Source organism: Leopardus geoffroyi, chromosome B1 (assembly GCF_018350155.1).
Source record: "Leopardus geoffroyi isolate Oge1 chromosome B1, O.geoffroyi_Oge1_pat1.0, whole genome shotgun sequence".
NCBI lineage: Eukaryota > Metazoa > Chordata > Mammalia > Carnivora > Felidae > Leopardus > Leopardus geoffroyi.
In genome coordinates, this window is record NC_059327.1 from 52301315 (window position 1) to 52325003 (window position 23689).

Genomic DNA, 23689 nt, shown 5'->3' on the forward strand with positions numbered 1-23689 from the left:
AAAATGTTTCGCAAACAGAATCAGCCCTCCTTGACTATGGTTGGTTGTGATGATGTCATAAGCTGTAAGAAGGAAAGACAGAATAAGAGAGAGACAGAGAAACAGGAGGAGGGAGGAAGGAAGGAGGGAGGGAGAAGAGAGAGAGGGGGAGGGAGAGAAGGAGAAGGAGAGAGGAGGTAAAGAAAAGGAAGATGTTCAGAATGGTACTACGGTCTGCATGTGTCCCCCCAAAATTCATTATGTTGCAACTGTGATGGTATGAGGAGGTGGGGCCTTGGGAGGTAATTAGGTCATGAGGGTGGAGCCCTCACGAATGGGATTAGTGTCCTTATAGAGACCCCAGAGAGCTCCCTCTCTGCACCCGCCATGTAGGGACACAGTGGGAAGACGACCAGCTATGAACCAAGAAGTGGGCTCTCATCAGATACCCAATCTGTTGCTGCCTTGATCTTAGACTCCCAGCCTCCAGAACTGTAAGAAATAAATTTCTGTTGTTTATAAGCCACCCAGTCGGGTATTTTGTTACAGCAGCCCAAAAAACTAAGACAGTGGGACACTTTCTTCCTCAGTGGCCTGGTCTTCTGGAGTCAGGAGCCTGTGTAAGTGAACACGACACAGCCAGAATGAACTAATGAACTAATGACCTTCCTCCTGATTTTCCCCCTCGCCCCTCCGATGAAGATCTTGGTCCATGCAGGCCCAGGTAGTCTAACTGTTGTAGGAAGGGCCGGGTCAGCCTGGGGCCAAGAGTTGTGCAGCGAAGCCTTACCCATGGTGTACCGCACCTCAAGACAGCCCCAACATACCTTCTCTCTGTAGGACCCACTCTGTTCTCCTTGAACCTGACCTCCATTTCCAGAGCCAGTTCCCTACATAGGCATTTCTGCATCCTTGCAAGTCAGGGCTTATGGTGCTGAAGAGTTGGATTCTCTTTGAATTTTACCAAGGGGGAAAAATGACCTGTTGGCAGTAGGGAGAGAAGAGCAGCTTAGAGCGACTGCACAGAATCCTCTCAACCCCATCCCACCCCTCACTGGCCCTTCTTACCCTGAAGTCCAGCTGTGCAAAGGACTCAGGCCTGTGCAATCTCAGAGTCTCAAGTTTAAAATAAGAACCAAACTTTAAATATCATAGTACTTCTGAACTATGTCTTTACAAAAGACTTCTTGCCATCAGATTTTAAAATTTTTTCAACGTTTATTTTCGAGAGACAGAGAGAGACAGAGCGCAAGTAGGGGAGGGGCGGAGAGAGAGGTAGACACAGAATCTGAAGCAGGCTCCAGGCCCTGCACTGACAAGTTGACAGCAGTGAGCCCGATGTGGGGCTCGAACTCATGAACCGTGAGATTATGACCTGACCCAAAGTTGGATGCTCAACTGACTGAGCCACTCAGGCGCCCCAGAACCAAGATTTTTAAAGCCCACTCACATATAAACATGTCTATGCAAATATATCCTGTACCTGCAAAATATGAGGTTCTGGGCTATTTATACTTGTGTGATCTACCTTAAGTGTTAGAAGGGAGTAGAGATGTTTAATAAATGTTTAATAAATCTGTTCAGATGTACCTATTTGCGGATCCTAGAATACATAGGTTTTCCAATCTTTCCCCAAGGATATTAATCCTGTCTCTCTCTCCCCTTCTCCCAGTAGCCACTCCTCTAACTGGAATTGGTGCCCCTCATCTATGCTTCCCTGTCCCCCGAGGCAAACAGCTACTTAACACTTCACTGGGAGGTCACTGGTCTCTTGTCTGTCTCTCCTACTAGATTCCAAACCCTGTGAGGTGAAGGATGGTGTCCTACTTCTGTTCCCAGTGCCTGGGACAGGGCTGAAATTTGATGGGCCCCTAATCAGTGATGCTTGTCTAAGTGAACAAATGAATGAATGAACGAGCATGTATTCTTATAGGAGGGAAATGAGCTAAATCAGGGATGCCAGCAATGTTCTGGATGGGCAGCTGGCTATGGGGTGGGCGGTTTGAAAGCTAGGACATTTGTCCTCTCCCACCTGGAAATGAGCTTGATGGGACTCCCTTAGTTCACTTCAGGTGTGGCCTGGCCATCACCTGCCTCACCCACTCTGACTTACAGAAAGACAGGGAAGGATCTCTTCCCTGTTATTTAAAAAAAAAAAAAAATTAACGTTTATTATTGAGAGACAGAGAAACACAGAGCATGAGCAGGGGAGGAGCAGAGAGAGGGGGAGACACAGAATCTGAAATAGGCTCCAGGCTCTGAGCTGTCAGCACAGAGCCTGATGCGGGGCTAGAACTCACAAACCGCCGAGATCATGACCTGAGCCAAAGTTGGATGCCCAACCGACTGAGCCACCCAGGCACCCCGCATTCTTTTTTTCTTTTAAGTTTATTTGTTTTGAGAGAAGAAAGCCCACGCAGGGGAGGAGCAAAGAGAGAGGGAGAGAGAGAAGCCATGCAGGCTCCATGATGTCAGTGTGGAGTGGGACCCAACACAGGGCTCGATGCCACGAACCGTGAGATCATGACCTGAGCTGCAATCAAGAGTTGGATGCTTAACTGACTGAGCCACCCATGCTCCTCTGTGCGATGCATTCTGTAACTTGAGTGGCACTGGGAACCGAGCAGATCCTGAAGGAAGCGGAGTGGTCTGGGAGGTTAAAGGCCTTTCTGAGGTAGGTTGGAGGAGCAGTGGCCACAGAAAGAGGGGCTCAGACCTCTGGGAGGTGGAGAGTACAGTAAAACCTTGGTTTGTGAGCATGATTCGTTCCAGAAATGCTTATAACCTAAAGCACTTGTATATCAAAGCGAATTTCAAGAGCCACTGACTCCATTTACCTTTTACCTCCCCAATAGGATTTGACGCTAATATAGATTGATCTGAGCCACTTGGATCCACTCCCTTCCTGATGGATATATTTCCATTGTTCCCAGTCACAGGAGGGCAGTATCATCCTCATCTACCTGTGCTTCTCCAACATAGGTTCCTGGGGGTGAAATTGTGGGGGACTAAGCCTTTTTCCTTTTTGCTATATACTAACAGATTCCCCTCCATATGGAGATGTAGTCCTTTGCATCCCAACTGGTAGGACCCATTTACCCATTAACCCAGCCAGCTCCTGATATTGTCTGATATTTTCAATGATATGGAAGAATGGTATCTTGCTTTTACTTTTTGTTTCTGTGGTTGCCTCTGAGGTTGAGCATATATATTTTTTTCCTATATGGATGCCCAAATACTCCATAATTTATTGAATCATTTATCCTCTTCCCACTGGTTTAAATGCCAACATTTTAATATATTTTATGTTCACATATGCACAGATCATCCTACTCAGTTCTACTGATCAAGTTGTCTATTCCTGAATCAGTCAATACTGCACTGTTTTAATTATTATAGCTTTATTATATATCGGTATCTGTCTGTCATTCTGGGATGCTATAACAGAATACCATAGATTGGATGGCTTAACAACAAACATTTATTTCTCACAGCTCTAGATGCTGTGAAGTCCAAGGACAAAGTGGTGTAGATCTGGTGTCTATTGAGAGCTTTCTTCCTGGTTTGTAGGTGACCACCTTCTTTTTATGTCCTCATTTGATGGAGACAGAAATGATCTCTCTCTTGTTTCTTATTATAAGGGCACTAATCCCATTCATGAGAGCTCCACCCTCTTGCCTAATCATCTCCCAAAGCTTCCATATCCAAACACCATCTCTTTGGAGGTTAGGATTTCAACATATGAATTTGTGTGTGGGGGGGTGGGGGTGGGGAACAAACATTTAGCCCATTACAGGGCCAATATTAGTTTGCTAATCCTCATAGAAATTCTGTGAAGGTAATTATTATTCTCTTTTTAAAGATGAGGAAATTGATGCCCAAAGAGTTAAAATGATTTGTCCATGCCCTGTCTCACCCAGTACCAAAGGCTGAAAGGGCCTTCAGATGGGATTCTGTTGATTACTCTGCCTGTTTTGTTTTCCTTGGCCTTGCCACTCTTTGATGTGACCTGAACTGACCATGGTGCACTGCAGAAAACAGCCTCATCCCTGAGATTTTGTGAGGAGCACTGAGGAGTTATGTCCTATATGACATAGTGTCCCATCGCCCCCTCCCTCCCCAAGGGGACCCGCTGGATAACTCCGGAGCATGAATGGACTATTTGTAACCTCAGCCTCAGAAGAACTGAGGTTCTTTGAGCAACTGATTTGGTTTTCTCTTTTGGACACTGTGATTCTTGAGCTGTGGTGCTCTTTATTCTGGGCCCTCTTCACTCTGGGTTCTAGAAAACTCAGAGCCAGGTGTGTGGCCCTCCTTAGCAAGTAGAGAGGACTTCATAGCAGGCTTTGGGCTTACTGTCTTCATTCTTGGCTCTGTCTTACTTTTCTACTCATTCTATCCTTTGACTCATTCTTCCCTCATCTACTTTTAAAATGTTTTATTTTAGTGTATTGTTGATGTGTATCTTTTTACTTAGACTTCAGTCTTTTTTTTTTTTTTTTTTTTTTGGTAATATAAATGAAAAGATTTTTGGTGATATAAGTGAAAAGTTAAAGCATTTCAGATAGTGGTAGGAGCTATTTGGGGCCTGATCCCTGTGAGTTAGAAGGTTCCCAAGTTGTGTGGGGGCCTCTCCCACCTCAATGGGGAGAATTCCCCAGATTCCATCCCCTATAGCCACTGTGTCTCCCAAGCCTCAGCCCCAGCAGTGGCCTGTTTCTCCATGCTTCTGGGGCTTGGTCTGTGTTCCACTGAGTTGCCTGTCTCAGTCTCAGCTTCTCCTACTGCCCTGCGAGAGGCCAGGACCCTTCTGGGCACTCATCCCTGAAAGAGCTTCCACTGACTCAGCCATGACTCACCAGCAGTGGGCCCCCAGCAGGCCTGGCGGCCTCCGGGGGGTGGTCTGGGGAAGGCCTAGAGTTGCCAAGCTGGAGATGTTGCTGACCTCTCTAAACTACTGAGAAAGTTTGATTTGTGGCAGCTCAGCCTTCAGGGTTTGAAGCTCCCGGAACATCTGCTCTCAACTCAAACCAGTAATTAGTGGGATTGTGGAATGGAAATCTGGGAAGAGTTTTCTAAGCAGTGAAATGTTGGAGAGAAAAGAGGACTGGACTGTGGGTCAGGAGACCTGGAATCCAGTCCTGCTGTTACTGCTTGCCAGCTTGCAGCCCTGAGCAGATCTCTTTGCTTCTCTGAACTCTGTAAAATGGGGATAAGACCCAGATGGGGATTCCTTCAATTATTCAATAACAATGACCTAGCACCTTCAACGTGCTAAGGACTGTTCAAGGGGCTGTGGATACAGTGATGGATGAGAAGATAAGCCCCCTTCTTGTGGGGCTTATCTGTACTCTAGTGTGAGCAAAGACTGTCAGTAGCAACCTAATAAACCAATGAACAAGGTAACTTGAGCTTTTGATAAATACCATCAAGCAAATAAAATGGTGACTCAAAGGAAAATACTAGGGAGAGGGGAGTTAAAAGTGCCAGAGAAGGCCACAGATGCCTTGTGCTGAAGTGACAGCCATGGGAGTGGAGATAAATGAGCAGATTCTAGATCACGTTGGAGATAGAGCCCAAAGGATTTGCTGATTGGGATCAAGAGGATGACTAGTGGGCATTTTAGAGTGAGTAAGAGCCAATGGCAGTGTTGATTCATTGAATTGGGGAAGAAATAAGTCTGGGAGGGAAAATTGAGAGATTGGTCATGGACACGTCAAGTCTGAGATCCTAGGTTGACACTCAAGTGGGGATAAGATGAAGGCAGTTGGGCACCCTGTTTCAAAGTGTGGCCTAGAACTATAGAGCAGACTCAAAGGGCTCACACATGGTGAAGAGGTAGCAGAAGTGTGGATGCAGCTTTCCAGGGCACTTTACACATGTTCCACCCACTCCATCCCCTTTCGAACGTCCTCTAACTGGCCCCCTCTCCCAGTGCCTCAAGTATCCCAGTGCTGGTCCCAAACTTCCTCCATGGGTGGCTCTGGGGCTGTTCCCACTTCTCGGCACAAAATCCACACCAGTTACATCCTGGGCCCTTGGGCACATTTCCCAGTTAGCTGACAAGTAGGAAAGCAGGCACAGACTACCTTTCACTGAGGTATCAGTGACACTGGGCCTCTTTTTCTCTGGTGGTGTATTTTTCCTTCTCTTTTTTGGGGATAGGGAGAGGGTTCATGTAGGCGCAAAGGAACAATGTCCCGATCCAAAGGTATTGGGAAGTTGTTGGGGTGTGTTAGGTTGGGGCCTGGCTTTGAGCAGTTCAGAACCCTCTGAGGCCTTAGGATCCCCATGTGAGGAGCTTTCTTGGACAGGGGAAAGCCTTTTGTCCTGAGAGAACTTTAGAAGACAAATAGGATGCTGGCTTCTGGTAAAGGGGTGCCCCAAAGACCCCACATGGCAGCTCTTATCCTTGCATCAGGCATGGAAATTATAGGTTTGTGTTCTGGTGACACAGCTAAGGTCAGTGCACTCTGGGATACAGAAACATCTTAGCAGCTGTACAGATAAGCTCCATTTGCTCCAGGTTGATACTAAAGTGAACGGGGTCCTAATGAGCATCTGTTCCTTGCCCAGTATGAGATCCTTTTCCCTGTCAGTTCCTTTTAAAGCCCACAATCAGTCTATCGAATAGATACTGGCATCTCCATTTGCAATTGAGGGGCAGGATGGCTGATTAAGGAGGGACCTGCGACTGTCAGCCAAGTTGGGATCTTTACCGCATCTCCAGGACAAGGTCTGGGATCTTGGCAAGAGGGCAGATGAGCTCTGACTTACCCAAGGGTCCAGCAGAGAACAGTTCATGCTCGGGGACCTAGCTTCTTTGTGTTCTGCCTTGTGGGAAAAACACCCATCCAGTGGCTCTAGCCTAGTGTCCTCAGCAGAGAGATGGGTACTAAGGCCAGACTCTCTGGGTATTTATTCAGCTCAGCCTTTTACTAACCCAGTGACTTTGGGTAAGTCACTCAATCTCTCAGGGAATAGTGAAAGAAACCATCTTGTAGAGTTATTTGAGAACTAAAGGGTGTAAAAAAGGTGGCTATAGTAAGGTGCAATCAAAGTCAGCTGTTATTACCATTATCTATACAGCAATCAAGGAGCTCTTGTTGGCCATGCTGGGATCTAAAACCAATCCTTGTTGTCAGAGAGGTAAGGTATTATGGCTGGTCAGGCCCTGGGTTGTTGCCCTCCCCTGTGACTAGGGAATATGTCTCTTACCAGAGGTAGAGAGATGGGAAATTTTGAGAGGCAGTTAGAAAAAGTCAACAAAACAAAACGAAAACCAAAGCAAAAGTAAAAACAACAACCTCTACGTCATCCACAGTTGCTCCAAACTGTTTTGTCTACTGTCTTAGACAATAGTAGTCAACTTAAATGGATATCTCAGGAGCACTTAGCCTGTGGCCATCTAGAGTTGAGTGTCATGGAACTTTGTATTGGTTGGCTAGAGCTGTCATAACAAAATACCACACACTGGATGGTTTACATAACAGACATCTATTGTCTCATTGTTCTGGAAGCTGGAAGTCCAAGATGAAGGTCAGCAGGTTTAGTTCTGAGGCCTCTCTTTTTGGCTTGCAGATGGCTACCTTCACCCTGTGTCTTCACATGGCCTTTTCTTTGTTCATTTGCATGTCCTGAGTCTCTTTTGTGAGTTTAAATTTCTATTTCTAATAAAGATACTAGTCAGATTAGAGTAGGGCCCACCTCAATGGCCTCTTCTTAACTTAATCACCTCCTTAAAGGCCCTGTCTCCAAATACTGTCACATTCTGAGGTTCTGGATATTAGAGTTTCAACATATGTATTTTGAGGAGGATGCAGTTCAGCCCAGGACTAATTCCTTGCACAGAATTCTGGAATGTACAGAATACAGACTTTAGGAGGTTTTCGGAAATCACCAACAGGATCTCAAGAGCAGTCAGATGGAGGAGATGCATAGGGCACAGTAAGGTGAAAGGGGTTGGAGCTTCCATGCCCAAATCTCCATGTCTTCATCTACCTGGAAGCTCTCAGAAGCCTGTCCTTCCGTTTTTTTTAAGGAGACTTCGTTACGTAGGCATGATTAAGTAAATCATTGGCCATTGGTGATTGAACTCAATCTTCAGCTCTCCACACCCCAGAGTTTGGGGGGTGGGACTGAAAGTTCTAAAGCTGTAATCACACGGTAAAATCACGTGTTGGTTTCCCCGGCAACCAGCCCCCATCCTTAGGCTACCTAGGGGTTTTCCAAAAGCCACCTCATTAGCATAACAAAAGACACCTTTGTCATCTCACCACTTAAGAAATTCTAAGGATTTTAGGAGCCTGTGTTAGAAACTGGAACAAAGATCAAATATATATTTCACAATATCACATGAAGACTTGAACATTTGCCAGCCATCTTTATCCTGTGTCGACTTCTGCCCTGCCCGCCCCCACTCCCAGCAACCCCTGTTATGCTTGTTTTGTTTTTCAATCAAGACTTTCTGCTGCAAATAACTAAAAACTCAACTAGAGGGAATTTACAGTCTCGCAAAACTGGAAAGTCTTGAAGTAGGGAAGACTTCAAGCTTGGTTTAATCCAGCAAGCCAACAACATCAAAAAGGACTGATTCCTTTACACTTCTCTTCTCTTCCATCTGCACTGTTAGCTTTACTCTAATCCTACTCCTCTATGATCCTAAGGTAGCTACCATGAGCTCCCACATTGCACAGAGAGGGGGAATTAGTGAAAGTAGGAAGTTCAAGTCAAGCCCTCCTATCATATAATTCCAAGCAAGAACTCTGTTTTTCACCCTGGTTGGATCCACTTAAAACAATTTCCACCATTTAACTGATAGCTATGGTCTCAGGGATGAAATATACTGATTGGTTCATGGGTAGTTTGGGGCCAGATTTCCTCAGATTACTTGGTCTTGAAGGAGAGAAGAGGATTCCTGCACAAAAATGAGTTTTATTAGAAGGGGGAAGGAGAATGGACATTAGCTAGGCAACCACAGATATTATGACATTTTCCAACCCTCTCAGCTGCCCACTCCTGGTAGTTAGGCAATGATGGGGGTCCTCTCACCTCTGTCTTTTGGGCATGAGAAAGTTACAAGTGCATACTTTGCTCCAAACCCTTCTCAATTTTCCCTAGCAGATATCTTTGATGACTTTCTTATATATACTCTACATCTGCCACTCATTTCTTGCCTGGTTCTGATGGATGAGTGGGCCAACTGCCCAAATCCATACTATAGTTCAGATCCTAGGACAATCCGAGTGCTTAGAAAATCCTAAACAACCATATCAAGGCTCTGCCCATCCTTGTTTTTGCATATTACTCCAAACTGGATTCTACCTCATGTTCAGCTTTCTCATCCCTGGCAGGGAGGGCAGTTTGAGGGGGTTGCGAGGCCTTTCTAAGCAAATAGGTACAAGTACAGTTTTTTTTTTTAGTTTATTTATTTATTTTCCCAGCCAACACAATCGTGGTGATGATGGTAAACTTCTGCACAACCTTCAAGTGTTGTTACTGTGGTGATGATAAATGTCTACATAGCATTCATGTGTCATTATAATGATGATAGTAAATATGTGCATGGTATTCATATGTCAGGAATCATTCTCAATGCTTTGTATATATTGGCTCATTGAATCTTCACAAAACCCTAAGAGATCCTAAGGCATTATTATTGTCCCCATTTTAAGGCAAGGAAACTAACCCCAGCTAGGTTAGACATTTGCCCAAGTTCTTGGGGCTGTTAAGTATCTAGGGCAGGGTCTGACCCAGGTAGTCTTGTTCCAGATTCCAAGGTCTTAACCCTTAAGCTGTTTCAGGGATATGTGAGGACTTACTTGTAAGGACCCACATTCTTGGGGGCATTATGCTTTTGATTTAAAAGAGAAGATAATGGACATTTTCTGAGTGCCTATTGAGGGCTAGGCACTTTGCATATCTGCTGCTCAAGAACCCTCAGAGCTGGGTTTCGTTATGTTAGTTTTAGAGACGACAAAGTTGTAGCTGGGGGCAGTTAAGTGACACAGCCAGTAAGTTTATAAAACTGGGATTTCAGCTCCAAACTGTGTGGTAGTAAAGCCTGTGCTCTTCACTCCGGATCCAGCTGCTTCCCAGGCTAGCAAAAGTCCCTTCACGGTCCTTCATGCCAGTGTTTTTGGCTCCTTGGGACTCGATGACTGAATGGTAGTGAGAATCAATTTAGTATGTCAAAACCAGCCTTTTAAAAAATGAAATAGCTCGGAAAAGAATAAAGCACGGAGAAGAAAGAAGAGATAAAAATAGAGTACAGTAGAATAAAATAAAAGACATAAAAAGAAGTGTTTTTTGGTAAAACTTTGCATTTAGTTATTCACATTTAGATACTGAGCTGTAATGTAAACTGAGTCACACTAAAAAAAAATTGGAAGCCACTGCTCTGTGCTCTTCTGACCATTTGGTTGCAGGCACCTTCTCTAGGACCCAGGAGTTATGATATTTATGATAGTCCCCGAACCCTCTCCAGTTTTGAATTGAGCTATTTCTGAAACAACAAGTTCATTTCCTGTTGGAATTCCCAAGGATTAGGGACAAGACTACCAATTTGGTCAACTTCAGGATAGCTCCTAAAAAACACATTCCCTTGCTGCCTTTTGCATCCAGTGCTCTGCAATTTTTCTCAGAGCCACAGTCCCAGAATCTCCCTTTGTGTCTGGGCACTAGTCCACCTGTGGGCAGAGAACATTTCCTCCCCATGTTCTGGGTCATCTCTCTTTTGATTCTTCTTTTAAAAAAATCTAGTTTTAGTGTCTATCAGGGTAATACATGTATGTGGTTTAAAGACTCAAGAGAGGCTTGCTATGAAAACAAAAGCCTTTTTTTTTTTTTTTTTTTTTGCCTCTGCCAACTGCCTGCCATTTTCTGCTTCCTAGTCTTAGCATTTCCAACTGATACGTGTGACATTTACCTCCATTTTGCCAAACAGCATGCTTAGACTGTTATTTCTTGATTTTTCAGTTTCAGACAAGATCTTTTTACTTCTTACTATGAAATAAATTTAGCTCTTAGTCTGTCTGAGACACCCTGTTTATAGCACCATCTTTCCAGTATAGCTATATAATAATTTTTATTAGATAAATATTCATTGTTTGTATTATGATTATATAAACCCTACTCACAGTTGAAAGATATAGTATACTATGCTTATTTTTTTAAAGCACAATATTAAGTTTTCCCTGGATATAACTGACTTGATTTTTCATTTGCTTAATTATCTATGTGCTTATCACTAATTTAGCCCCCTCCAAATTAATTGTCACTAGTTGTGTAAATCTCTTCTCAACACGTTCAAACATGACAAAGCAATATGGTAATATCGCCTTACTGGAGAAATCCCCCAGAGGCCTCTGACCTGCTCCAAAATGTATGGGTTTCTTCCTAAGCCTGTTTCACAGCTGTTTTCTTGAGATTTCCCTGCACCTCACCTGAGAATCAACATTTTAAGGTGTTGCATGCCCCCAAATGTCTTTATTCTACTCTCACCCTAATTAATAGTTTGGCTTAAGACAGAATTCTAAGTTGGAAATAGCTTTCCCTTGGAATTTTGAAGACATTATGGTACTTTCTAGCTTCTAGTGTTACTTTGAGGAGTCTGGAGGTATTTTGGCCATTGGTCCTCTGTTCACTGATTTTCTCTCTGGAAATGTGTGGATATTCCTTTTACTTCATTGTTCTGAGATTTTGTGATGCAGTGCCGGTGTAGGTTTATCTTTATCCACTGAGCTGAACATTCAATGGGCCTTTTCAATCTGGAAATTTACGTCTTTCAACTCAGACATTTTCTTTAACTAGTTCTTTGATAATTTCCACGTTTCTGTTTTATTTTTCTATCTTTGTGGGGTTTTTGTTCTTGTTGTTATTTGAAAGTTGGACCTCCTTATGGTTCTTTAATTTTCACTTTTCTCTATCTTCTTTCTCTGAGATTTCTTCAGCTTTATCTTTCAGCCCTTCCATTTCTTTGTTGATTCCTAAGACTCTTTTTATTTTTAAAGTCTCTGTTTCTCCTTTTTTTAAACATCCTGTTTTTTCTGGTTTCATGGTTCAGTATTATCTGCTAACTCTCTAAGAATATCAGTAATAGTCTTTTCAAAGTTGCCCCTTCCTGCATAGGCTCTGTTTCCTCCAAGTTGTTTTCTTTCCCCTCCTGTTTGCTTTGTTTTTGTCTGATGTAGTGAGTAGATGCTTTTTTTCAAATACTTATTCTTGATTGGTTGCTCATATTTCAGAGTGGTATACCCAAAAACCTCTTTGGAAGCACTGAGCCCATGGGTGGGGGCAGGGGGATTGTTCTCAATATAGAATGATAGGACTTGGGATGTTTCCATGAAAACTCTTCATGATAGCATCTTTAGACTCTGGGCTGGTCAGAGTACCCAAAGAAGACCTTTCTACTCTCCAGCTTGGAAGCACAGGTCTGGATGCCTGTGCTCTGCATACAGGGTTGGGAAGAAAGCTGAGGTTGGCAGTTCTCAATCTTCAGTAAGCAAATTTTCACTTAATCCCTCTAAGATCAGTATATAAGTTGTGTCTTCAGTTGTGCCTGGAGTTTGCCAGTACAGAGTCTCTTTGTTGTAACCTCAACAGAGAATAAACCTCCAGTCTTTTGCTGGGATGAGGAGAGGCAAAGGCCAAGGTGTGCTGAGTAGGACAGAAAAAGCAAGAGGGTGGAGTCTAACTGCTTTTTAAATAAACTTTCATTAATTATTTTTTCTTTAGTATACTTTTACCCTCATTTTAAATTTCTGAATCTTCTGGAGATTCTGTATTGAAAATGGGGTCTTTTCTTTACTAATTGCTCTAGCTAAAGGCTTATCAAAACTACCTTTTGGTTTCATTGATTTTCTCTTTTTGTTAGTTTGCCTTCTATTTCACTGATTCCTACTCTGATGTTTATTATTTCCTATTTTCTGCTTACATCAGGTTTGACTTACTCTTCTTTTTCATTGATTTTAGATATTTCTTTTCTTCTCTTATGTTGACATTTAAAGCTATAAATTTTTGTTGTGGCCATAAAGTTCGATGTGCATTTTTAAAATTTTGATTCAGGTCAAGATATTTCCTAATTTCCCTTCTAATTTCTCTTTTTTTGAAGTTATTTAGAAATGTGTTGTTCAATTTCCACATATTTGGAGATTTGCCAGATTTATTTCTATTATTGATATCTAATGTAATACCTCTTATGGTTGGAGAATGTACTTTGTATAATTTTAATCTTTTCACAGTCACTGCAGGCTTGTTTTATGGCCTAGCATAGAGTCTCCTGATAAATGCCTCATGCTGACTTAAAAAGAATAGGTATTCTGATGTTGCTGGGTGGAGTGTTTATACACATCAGTTAAATTGAGTTAGTTGATAGCATTTCTCAGATCTTAACCTTACTGATATTCTTTCTACTTATTCTATCAATTCCTGAAAGAACACTATCAAAATTTTCACTATAATTTTTGTATTATAAACTACATTAATTTTTTTTAATGTTTATTTAGTTTTGAGAGAGAGAGAAAGAGAGAGAGAGAGAGTGAGTGGGGAAGGGGCAGAGAGCAAGGGAGACACAGAATCTGAGACAGGCTCCAGGCTCTGAGCTGTGAGCACAGAGTCCAATGCAGGATTCAAACCCACGAACCATGAGATTGTGACCTGAGCTGAAGTTGGACACTTAACCTACTGAGCCACCCAGGCACCCCTACACTACATTTTTTCATTCTGTCAGTTTTTACTTCATACGCTTCAGGGTGTTGTTGTTGTTGTTGTATAAGTGCATACACGTTTATAATTTTGTACACCTTCTAGCTTTACTGACATTTTGTTACTATAAACTAAACCTCTTTTGTCAGTGATAGCCCCTGCCTTAAAGTCCATTTTGTCTGATATTAACATAGACATTCCAGTTATATTTATTGTTTGCTCATATACATTTTTATATCTTTTAATTTACTTGTTGGTCTATCTTTAATGTTGGTCTGAATTTAAAGTGCATGTTTTGTAGCTAGCTTGCTATTTTTTTTCAGTCTTAAATGACCTTTGCCTTTTGATTGAAGTGTTTAATCCATTTATATTTGATGCAATTATTTGTATTTAGAGCTATGACTTTACTGTTTGTTTTCTACTTGTGTCATCTCCATTTTGTTCTTTTGTTCGTCCTTTATTGCCTGCTTTTGTATGAAAAAATATTTTTGGTATACCATTTTAATACCTCTTTACTTTTCCCTCAGCTTTATTTAGCTGTTCATTTATTTATTATCATGTTGTTACAAATGGCAGGATTTCCTTCTTTTTAATATATATTAAACTTTTCTTTATCCACTCATCGATTCAACAAACACATTGTTTCCATATCCTGGCTATTGTGATTTTTTAATGCTGAAATCAACATGGGAATGAAGATCTCTTTGAAATACCGATTTCATTTTCTTTAGATATACACTCAGAAGTGGGATCGTAATGTAATTTAATTTTCTTTTATTTTTTAAGGAAACTCCACAATGTTTTACATAATGCCTGTACCAATTTACTGTCTCACCAACAGTGTACAAAGATTCCTTTTTCACCACATCCTTGCCAACTTGTTATCTTTAGTCCCTCTGATAATAACCATTTTAAAAAATGTGAAGTGATACTTCGTTGTGGTTTTGATTTGCATTTTTGTGATGACTAGTGAAGTTGAGCACCTTTGCATGTACCTGTTGGCCATTTGTGTGTCTTCTTTTGTGAAATGTCTATTCAGGTCTTTGCCCATTTGTTTTTTGTTTTCTTGTTTTGTTTTGTTTTGTTATTGAGTTGTATGAGATCCTTATATATTTTGGATATTATTCCTTATCAGACATGGCTTGTGAATATTTTCATCCATCCCATAGACTGTCTTTTCACTTCATTGATTTTTTCCTTTGCTGTGCAGAAGCTTTTTTCATTTGATACAATCCTATTTAGCATGTTTTGTTTCAATCTGAAGAACCTGAGCATTATTGTTAAGTCATGTCTAGTGATGATGAACTCTCTCAGTTTTTGTTTCTCTGGGAAAAACTTTATCTCTCTTTCACTTTTAATGGATACTATACTGGTTATAGTATTCTTGGTTGGCATATTTTTCTTTCAGTACTTCAAATATATTATCCAGGTCTCTCTGGGAATGCAAGATTTCTGCTAAGAAATCCACTGATAGTCTTATGGGGATTTCCTTATATGAGATGAGTCTCTTTTCTCTTGCTGCTTTCAAAGTTCTTTTTGTCCTTGACTTTAAACAATTTGATTATAATATTTCTTGATGTAGTCCTTTTTAGGTTAATCTTACTTAGGGACTTTTGAGCTTCATGAATCTGGATGTCCTTTCTCCTCCCAAGATTTGAGAATTTTTCAGCCACTATGTTTAAAAATAAGTTCTCTCTCTCCTCCTTCCAGAAATCCCATAATGCATAAATTGATTTATTTGCTAGCTTACTGTAAACTGCATAAGTTTCCTTCACTTTTGTATTCCTTTTTCTTCTCTAACTAGATAATGTCAAACTATCAAGTCTTTGAGTTTGCAGATTATTCTTGCTTGATCAAGTCTGTGGTTGACACTGTCTATTGAATTTTTCATTTTGTTAATTATATTCTTCAGCTGCTGAGTTCTTTTCAATGATTTCTATCTCTTTGTTAAACTTGTCATTTTATTTATGTATTGTTTTCCTGATTTCACTGAGTTATGTGTCTGTATTCTCTCATAGCTTCTAAGCTTCCTTAAAACAATTATTTTGGGGGCGCCTGGGTGGCACAGTCGGTTAAGCGTCCGACTTCAGCCAGGTCACGATCTCGTGGTCCGTGAGTTCGAGCCCCACGTCGGGCTCTGGGCTGATGGCTCAGAGCCTGGAGCCTGTTTCCGATTCTGTGTCTCCCTCTCTCTCTGCCCCTCCCCCGTTCATGCTCTGTCTCTCTGTCCCCAAAAAAATAAATAAACGTTGAAAAAAAAATTTTTAAACAATTATTTTGTTATCATAGATTCATAGATTTCCATTTCTTTGAGGTCAGTTATTAAGAAGTTTTTGTGTTCCTTTCATCGTGCCATGTTTCCTTGATATTTCATTTTCCTTAGAGCCTTATGTTGATGTCTGCACATTTAAGGAAGCCATAACCTCTTCCACACTTTACAAACTGGCTTTAGTGGGGAAAGAACTTCACCTCTGGGTGGGTTCTAGGGCACTGGCTGGGTGAGGTGCTATGGCTCCAGCTCTGGGGGCATAGTTTTAGCTCCAGATCTGGGGAAGACACAGTGGTGTAGTCTCTGTGTGGCTCTGGAAGCTGCAGTCAACATCACCAAAGACTGTGGAGGTTCTTAGCAGCCAAGGTGGCAGGTGTTCACAGTGATGGTGATAGGTCTTTATGTATTGGGGTCCATCTTGGCAAAGGTTGTTGGGGTCCTCCTGTTCTTTTTATTCCCCACAGGGCAATGTTGTGGCCCAGAAGATCTTTCTTGGTGCTGGATTTGACGTGCAGTCATGCTCTCTACAGTGATGGTACCAGTGTCTGATGCACATTCAAGTGATCATAGTGCCAGGTGTGGTGCGTGAGGATGTGCAGGGCCACTGTAGCTCCAGGGTCTGAGATGCAGACATGCTTTTGCAGCAGGAGTTCTGGTGTCTAAGATGTAAGCACATGTCAACTGACCGTGGCTCTGGGATCAAGGACACAGGTGCAGTTGTTGTAGTGGTCATGCCATTGTCTGAGGCACGACTATACATGGAGCAGCTGCTGAGCTAAGGTCTGAGGCATGTGTGTTACTGTTGGGTAGGGGGAGTGGGGGATACAGCAGTAGCACCTTCTCAGGGAAGGGAGCATGGCAGTGGTTCTCTTGGTGGGGAGGGGCATAGCAGTGGCTTCTTCTCTGGGTGGGGGGCACAGCAGTATCAACAGTATCAACTCCAGGCAGCTTCATCATCTGAAGGCAGCACCAATAAATACTGTGGGAGTCTTTGATGGTGAAAGCTTTGAGTGTCTGCAGCAGTGGTAAGGGGTGCTGGGATCCTCTTGATCTCTTTTCCCCCAATGTGGGGAGGTCATGTTGAGGGAACCTCTCTTGGTACTGAGTTATGTCAGACTGGAGCATAGAGTAGTCTAGATAAGATACTTTCTATGCTTTTCTATGCAACCATTTTTGGATTTGTGCTCCACCAAGTTGCTGCAAATTCTTCATTGTATTCCAGACTTCTCCCAGTGCTATTTTCATCTGTTTGTAATTCTTTACTCTATACTTTTGTGGATGTTGTCTTTTACGGGAAGGATACACACTGAGATGTCCTAGTGTGCTAATTTGCTAAGATCACTTCTTGATTTACTTTTAACTAAGTTTCTTTGAATTTTTTTCCTTTGGTCGCTGCCCTGGGGATTACAATATGCATCTTCAATTTATCACAATCTACTTTAAATTAAAACTGATTTTTTTTTTTTTTTTTGGTGAAAAAAGAAACTTGGCATTAGTCTAGCTCCATTTCTCATTCCCCCCCATGTTATTATTGTCATATTCATGTATAGGTGTTATAAACCCCCAGTGATGTTATCATTCCTGCTTTGAAAAATCCTATGTGTTTTTAAAAAGTTAAGAGAAGAAAACATAATATGTGTTTATATTATTGTATATGTTATTTTTTATTTACCTTCATGCTTGCCATTCCCAGTAACTTTCATTTCCTTTTTGTGAACTGGTTACCATCTGGTTTCTTTCAGCTAGAAGAATTTCTTTTAGGTTTTTTTTTTTTGTAGTTTAAGTTAGATAAAAACAAATTCTCTCAGTTTTCTTCATCTGGAAAAGGATTTATTTCACCTCCATTTTTAGAGATAGTTTTATTAGATAATAAATTCTTAGGTGGCAACTTTTTTTTTTAGCTTTTATTTATTTTTTATTATAGAGAGAGTGACAGAGAGCACATGAGTGAAGGAGAGGGGCAGAGGGAAAGAGAGAAAGAGTCTTTTTTTAAAATTTTTTTTTTTTCAACGTTTATTTATTTTTGGGACAGAGAGAGACAAAGCATGAACGGGGGAGGGGCAGAGAGAGAGGGAGACACAGAATCGGAAACAGGCTCCAGGCTCTGAGCCATCAGCCCATAGCCCGACGCGGGGCTCGAACTCACGGACCGTGAGATCGTGACCTGGCTGAAGTCGGACGCTTAACCGACTGCGCCACCCAGGCGCCCCAAAGAGAGAAAGAGTCTTAAGCAGTCTCCATGCTCAGCGTGGAGCCCAATGTAGGGTTCGATTCCACAACTCTGGGATTGTGACCTGAGCTGAAATCAACAGTTGGACACTGAACTGACTGAACCACCCAGGTGCCCCTCCTTTAGCATTTTAAATATGTCATTCCACTGCCTTCCAGCCTCCATTATTTCCAATAAGAAGTAAACTATGAGTTGTATTATTGTTGACATATATGTGATGCATTATTTTTCCTCTTCTTTCTTGAAAGACTATCTTTTTTCTTTGGTTTTCTGTATTTTAACCATGGTGTTTGGGTGTGGTTCTCTTTGTGTTTATGTTATATTAGGTTCCCTCAGTTTCTTTCCTTTCTTTTTTTTTTTAATGTTTATTTTTGAGAGAGAAAGAGACAGAGCACGAGTGGAGGAGGGGCAGAGAAAGGGAAACACAGAATCTAAAGCAGACTCCAGGCTCTGAGCTATCAGCACAGAGCCCAGTGCAGGTCATGACCTGAGCCAAAGTCAGATGCTTAACTGACTGAGCCACCCAGGCGCCCCTAGTTCACTCAGTTTCTTGCTTGTCCTTGTCTGTTTGGGCTGTTATAACAAAATACCATAGACTAGGTGGCTTATAAGCAACATAAACTTATTTCCCACTGTTCTACAAGCTAGGAGGTCCAAGATCAAGGTGCTAGTAGATTTGGTGTCTAGTGAGGGCCTACTTCATAAGTGGTTATGTTTTCTCTGTAACCTCACATGGTGGAAGGGAGGAAGGGGCTCTCCTGGGGTATAATGGCATTGATTTTCATTCTTTTCCAGGTAAATACTACTGAGGGAATTTGATTCTATCCAACTTATATGAAGCTCCACTTTCATGACCTGATTATTTCCCAAACGACCCATCTTTGAATACCACCACACTGGGCATTAGGTTTCAACATACGAATTTTGGAGAGACACAAGCATTCAGATGATAGCATTAACTCTTTAAGTTAATGTTGTTGTTTTTTTTTTTTATTTTTTTTTTCAACGTTTATTTATTTTTGGGACAGAGAGAGACAGAGCATGAACGGGGGAGGGGCAGAGAGAGAGGGAGACACAGAATCGGAAACAGGCTCCAGGCTCTGAGCCATCAGCCCAGAGCCCGACGCGGGGCTCGAACTCACGGACCGCAAGATCATGACCTGGCTGAAGTCGGACGCTTAACCGACTGCGCCACCCAGGCGCCCCTAAGTTAATGTTATTTATTAACACTGAGGTATTTTCAGCTATGTTTTCTTCAAATAATTTTTCTGGGTCTTTTTCTTTTTCCTCTCCTTTGGAGCTTCTATTAAATTTATACTTGAACCCTTTACATTGTCTGGCAGATCTCTAAAGCTCTGTTCATTTGTTTTAACTTTTCTTGTCTTTCTTTTGCGATTGTTATTTGGATTGGATAAGTTGTATTGCTCTGTCATCAAATTCACAGCTTCTTCTGCCATCTCAGATCTGCTAGTGAACCTATCTAGTGAATTTTCAATTAGTTTTTGTAATTTTCAGCTCTAGAAAATCCATTTGATTCTGTTTTTATAATTTCCGTTTCTCTGTTGTGAATCCCTTTTTCTTGGCTCTTTAACATAAATTATTTTCACTTTTTGAGCACATTGTTCTTTTGAACTTTATTTATTTATTTATTTATTTTAGTTTTATTTCTTTAGAGAGAGAGAGAGAGGGAGAAAGTTCAAGCAGGGGAGAGGGGTAGAGGAAGAAAGAATCTTAAGGAGGCTCCATGACATGGATGGAACCTGACATGCACTCAAGGTCATGATTGTAAGATCATGACCTAAGGTGAAATCAAGAGTCTGATTCTAATCAACTGAGCCACCCAGGCACCCCAAGAATATTGCTCTTTAATTCCCTGAACATAAATATAATACTTGCTCTGAAGTTTGTCTGCTAAATCCAACATCTAGGCCCATTTGGAATTAGACTGTTTTTTTTTTTTTTTTTTTCTGGTCACAATTTCCTATTTCTTTGCATGTATGGTAATTTTTAGTTGGAAAATTGGAAAATTGTAGTGACTCTGAATTCTATTTTATTTTCCTGAAAGCTGTTGATTTTTTTTGTTTGTTTTACTAAGTTAACTACCCCTAAATTGTGAAGTTTTTTTCCCTCCATGATGTGCAGCCACTGGCACCACTGTGCGTTTTTATTTTTAGTGTTTTATTTTGTTTTTTAGTCTAGCTTTCTAAGGGTAACCCCTGCTTCTGCATTGTTTAATGGTCAGGCAATTATTTGGACAGAAGTTATTCTCAGACACCTTGAATATGTAAACCTTCCACCTTCTGCTGCCCCAGCTGTGTGTGGTTGGAGGAAAAAATTCAAATCTACAGAAAGTCCTTAGGTTTCCCTTGACTTTCACTTTTTGCTTCACTCTCTCAGTTCTCCCCAACTCATGCATATTATAGCAGTCAGTCAAATATGTATGGGGTGTTTATTAGCTCAGCCCTTTCATGGCTCTCTTACTTCCAGAACCTCCCGCTTACATTTCTGGGTGATTTTCTGCCCACTCTGAACAGAGGATATAAACTCAAGCAAGTAAAGCTGCAGATTTTCATTTCCTGTCTAGAACTGATTCCATGACCTTTAACCCATAAAACTACCAATTTTCATCTCCCCATCACAGACCGCATCTGTCACCACTAGCTGGTAAAGCCACTGGTATCACTAACTAACAGCCCTCAAACCAAGCCCACCATTCATTCCCACTAGAAAAGCAGTAGAACACATAAGCAAGAAGACCGCAGACTCACAGCCATTCTAATGTAGTAGCAGTTTTTCAAGTTTCTTGAGTTTCTTTTCTTCAAGTTCTTCAAGCTTCTTTTCAAGTTTCTTCTCTTTTTTTAATGTTTATTTATTTTGAGAGAGAAAGAGAGAGCACACATGTGCACAGGGAAGGGACAGAGAGGACAGAGAGAATCCGAAGCAGGCTCCACACTGTCAATGCGGAGCCCTACGTGGCGCTCGATGTCATGAACTGTGAGACCATGACCTGAGCAGCAATCAAGAGTCAGACGCGGGGCGCCTGGGTGGCTCAGTCGGCTGAGCCGACTTCGGCTCAGGTCATGATCTCGCGGTCCGTGAGTTCGAGCCGCGCGTCGGGCTCTGTGCTGACAGCTCGGAGCCTGGAGCCTGTTTCAGATTCTGTGTCTCCCTCTCTCTCTGACCCTCCCCTGTTCATGCTCTGTCTCTCTCTGTCTCAAAAATAAATAAACGTTAAAAAAAAAAAATTAAAAAAAAAAAAAAGAGTCAGACGCTTAACCAACTGAGCTACCCAGACACCCCAAGATTAAACCTTCTTAATTTGTTATCTGCCTCTGCTCATTTTCCAGTGCTCTGAGATGGTTGGTTTCAACAACTGTGTCTAGTTTTATACTTGTTTTCTTGAAAGGGAGATCGCCCAACTTCTCACACCACTATTCCTGCAGTGAATCGTGGACTGGATTATTTTAATGTTTCTTCTACTCAAATATTTTATTGCACACAGCTTTTGATTTTGATCAGAAATGTACTGGTGTCAGGAGACTGGTATAGATCCATGGAAGGAGAGGAAATTTTGCATGAGTCATCTCAAAAGTGCAAAAATAAATGGGGGAGGCAGTGAGGCTGAACACTAAATGGGGGTTTCAGAGTCTAGTCTCAGTGCAGCCATAAAAGCCCTCTCTGAGGTTCTCTAACAAACATGTCTAATAAGGACACTCTTAGTCTCACCTGACACGTTTCACTGCTTCCTATCTTCTCCCCTGGGTCCTGCCCCTGCCTCCCCTCTGCCTTTCTGGTGGATTCTATGACTCTGTGAGGGTGAAAATGGCTGAAATTAATTTTCACTTCTGCTCAGACATGTGAAACCCAAGAGCAAGGTCATTTCCTCGTTCTTTTCTGAGTGGCTGCTAGAATCCATTTTTGGTTTTTTTGAACCCCTGTCTCTTGGAGGTGGATAGAAAGGTGACAATTTTTTTTCCAGACCACAAAAACATCAGCTTATCCTCCCTTCCCTGCAAACACTCACATCCCCTTGCACTCCAATCTTGAATGGATGGCCCAGAGTCAGAGGAACATAGATTTTTTTTCCTTAGGAAGATGCATCTCCTATTCCCCACTATGCTCTCAATATAAAATTTTGTCCCCAAATCACTTATTTAGTCATTTCTTTAATTATACATAATTGGACATAACTCGGCGTCACTGAGTCCTTGCTCAGTAGAAGACTCAAGCTAGGTATCTGCCTCTGAGAGTTTGAAGGATTCTTAGTCACAAATCATGTTCAAAACCATCTCCTTGTTAACTCCCCCCAATAAGCCCTGATGCTTCTATAGCTCCTGCCTCTGTTCTACTACTCTGCCCTGTTGGGCTTCTATAGCCACACTTATCATACCCCATTATAATGTCTGTCTACCAGACACCCTTCCCAGGTTCCCTAGGCTGACTGCCTCAGAGGAAGGTCATGTTTATTTATATCTCTACCCCTAGCCTCTGGCGTGTGCTTATCACAGAGCAAACATTCACAAAATTTGTTGTGTTAATTGAATTGAAATAAAAAGACTAAATAATCTCATCTCAAGTCAGCAATTTTTTAAATCATATGCTTAAGGAGTTTGGGATCCTTTCAACTTGCATTTAACGCTTAGATCCAACTCTCAGGTGTCAGGAGATGAATAAGTAATAAATTAATAAGAGCTATGATGCACTGAGCACAAGTGGTTCTGGACGCTGTTTGGGACTCTTCACTACCAAGAATAGAAGACAAAGCGGTGATAAGGATTAGATTTGGAACTTAGATTAGGTGTATTCACATCAGCTACTGGTTATTTGGAGTTTACTATTGCTAAATACTGTCACAGATATAATGTTTTATGCGTTAATCCACTTACTGTCACAAAAACTTTTTGGAGAAATTAAGAAGATTGCTTCCAAGGAGGCTTAGAACCCAAAACCTCTGTGTTGCTGCTGCTGTTGCTATGAATATCTGTCAAAAAGCTCTTTCTTACTGAAAACTCACAGCAACTTATTGTCTTCGTCTTAAAATCCATGAGGAAACTGAGATCTGGACTGTGGTCCCAGGCCAGGAATAAAGCAAGCCTATCTGAATTCCATCCCTGCCAAGGTTCCCAGACATAAAGGCAGGAAAGGAGCTTGCCCCTGGGCTCCCTTCTGTCCCTGGATCACAAAGCAGGTGACCAGTGGCTTACCATGTCTGGCTGGACCCCCGAGCCTCCTGAGGTTGTCTCAGCAACTTGGCCCTGTTGGTCCCTTAGCTGGTATAGTACAGGACAGGCACCACCTCACCATTCCAGATTGTTAGGTCCATCATTCTCTGCTCCCCTGAGTGTTCCGAGTCAAGTGAAGTGGCACTACTGAAAGGATTCTGCAGTCGGAACCAATGACTGGCTCGAGGGCCACTTGTTTTAGAAATGAGAATTCACATTTATTGAGAGCCCATTCTGTGCCCGTCACTCCCGCCCATTCTATCATTTGTGCCCATAGTATCTCTG

General features: G+C 41.8%; 1 long non-coding RNA gene across 1 annotated transcript; it reads right to left on the reverse strand.

Annotated features, from left to right (window-relative positions):
• On the reverse strand, positions 1–23470 carry LOC123589794. The gene is made up of 3 exons (XR_006708463.1): positions 23387–23470; positions 807–960; positions 1–62 (listed from the first exon to the last, which is right to left on the reverse strand). It is a non-coding gene; the product is annotated as an uncharacterized LOC123589794 (long non-coding RNA).
• Positions 23471–23689: the final 219 nt, after the last annotated feature.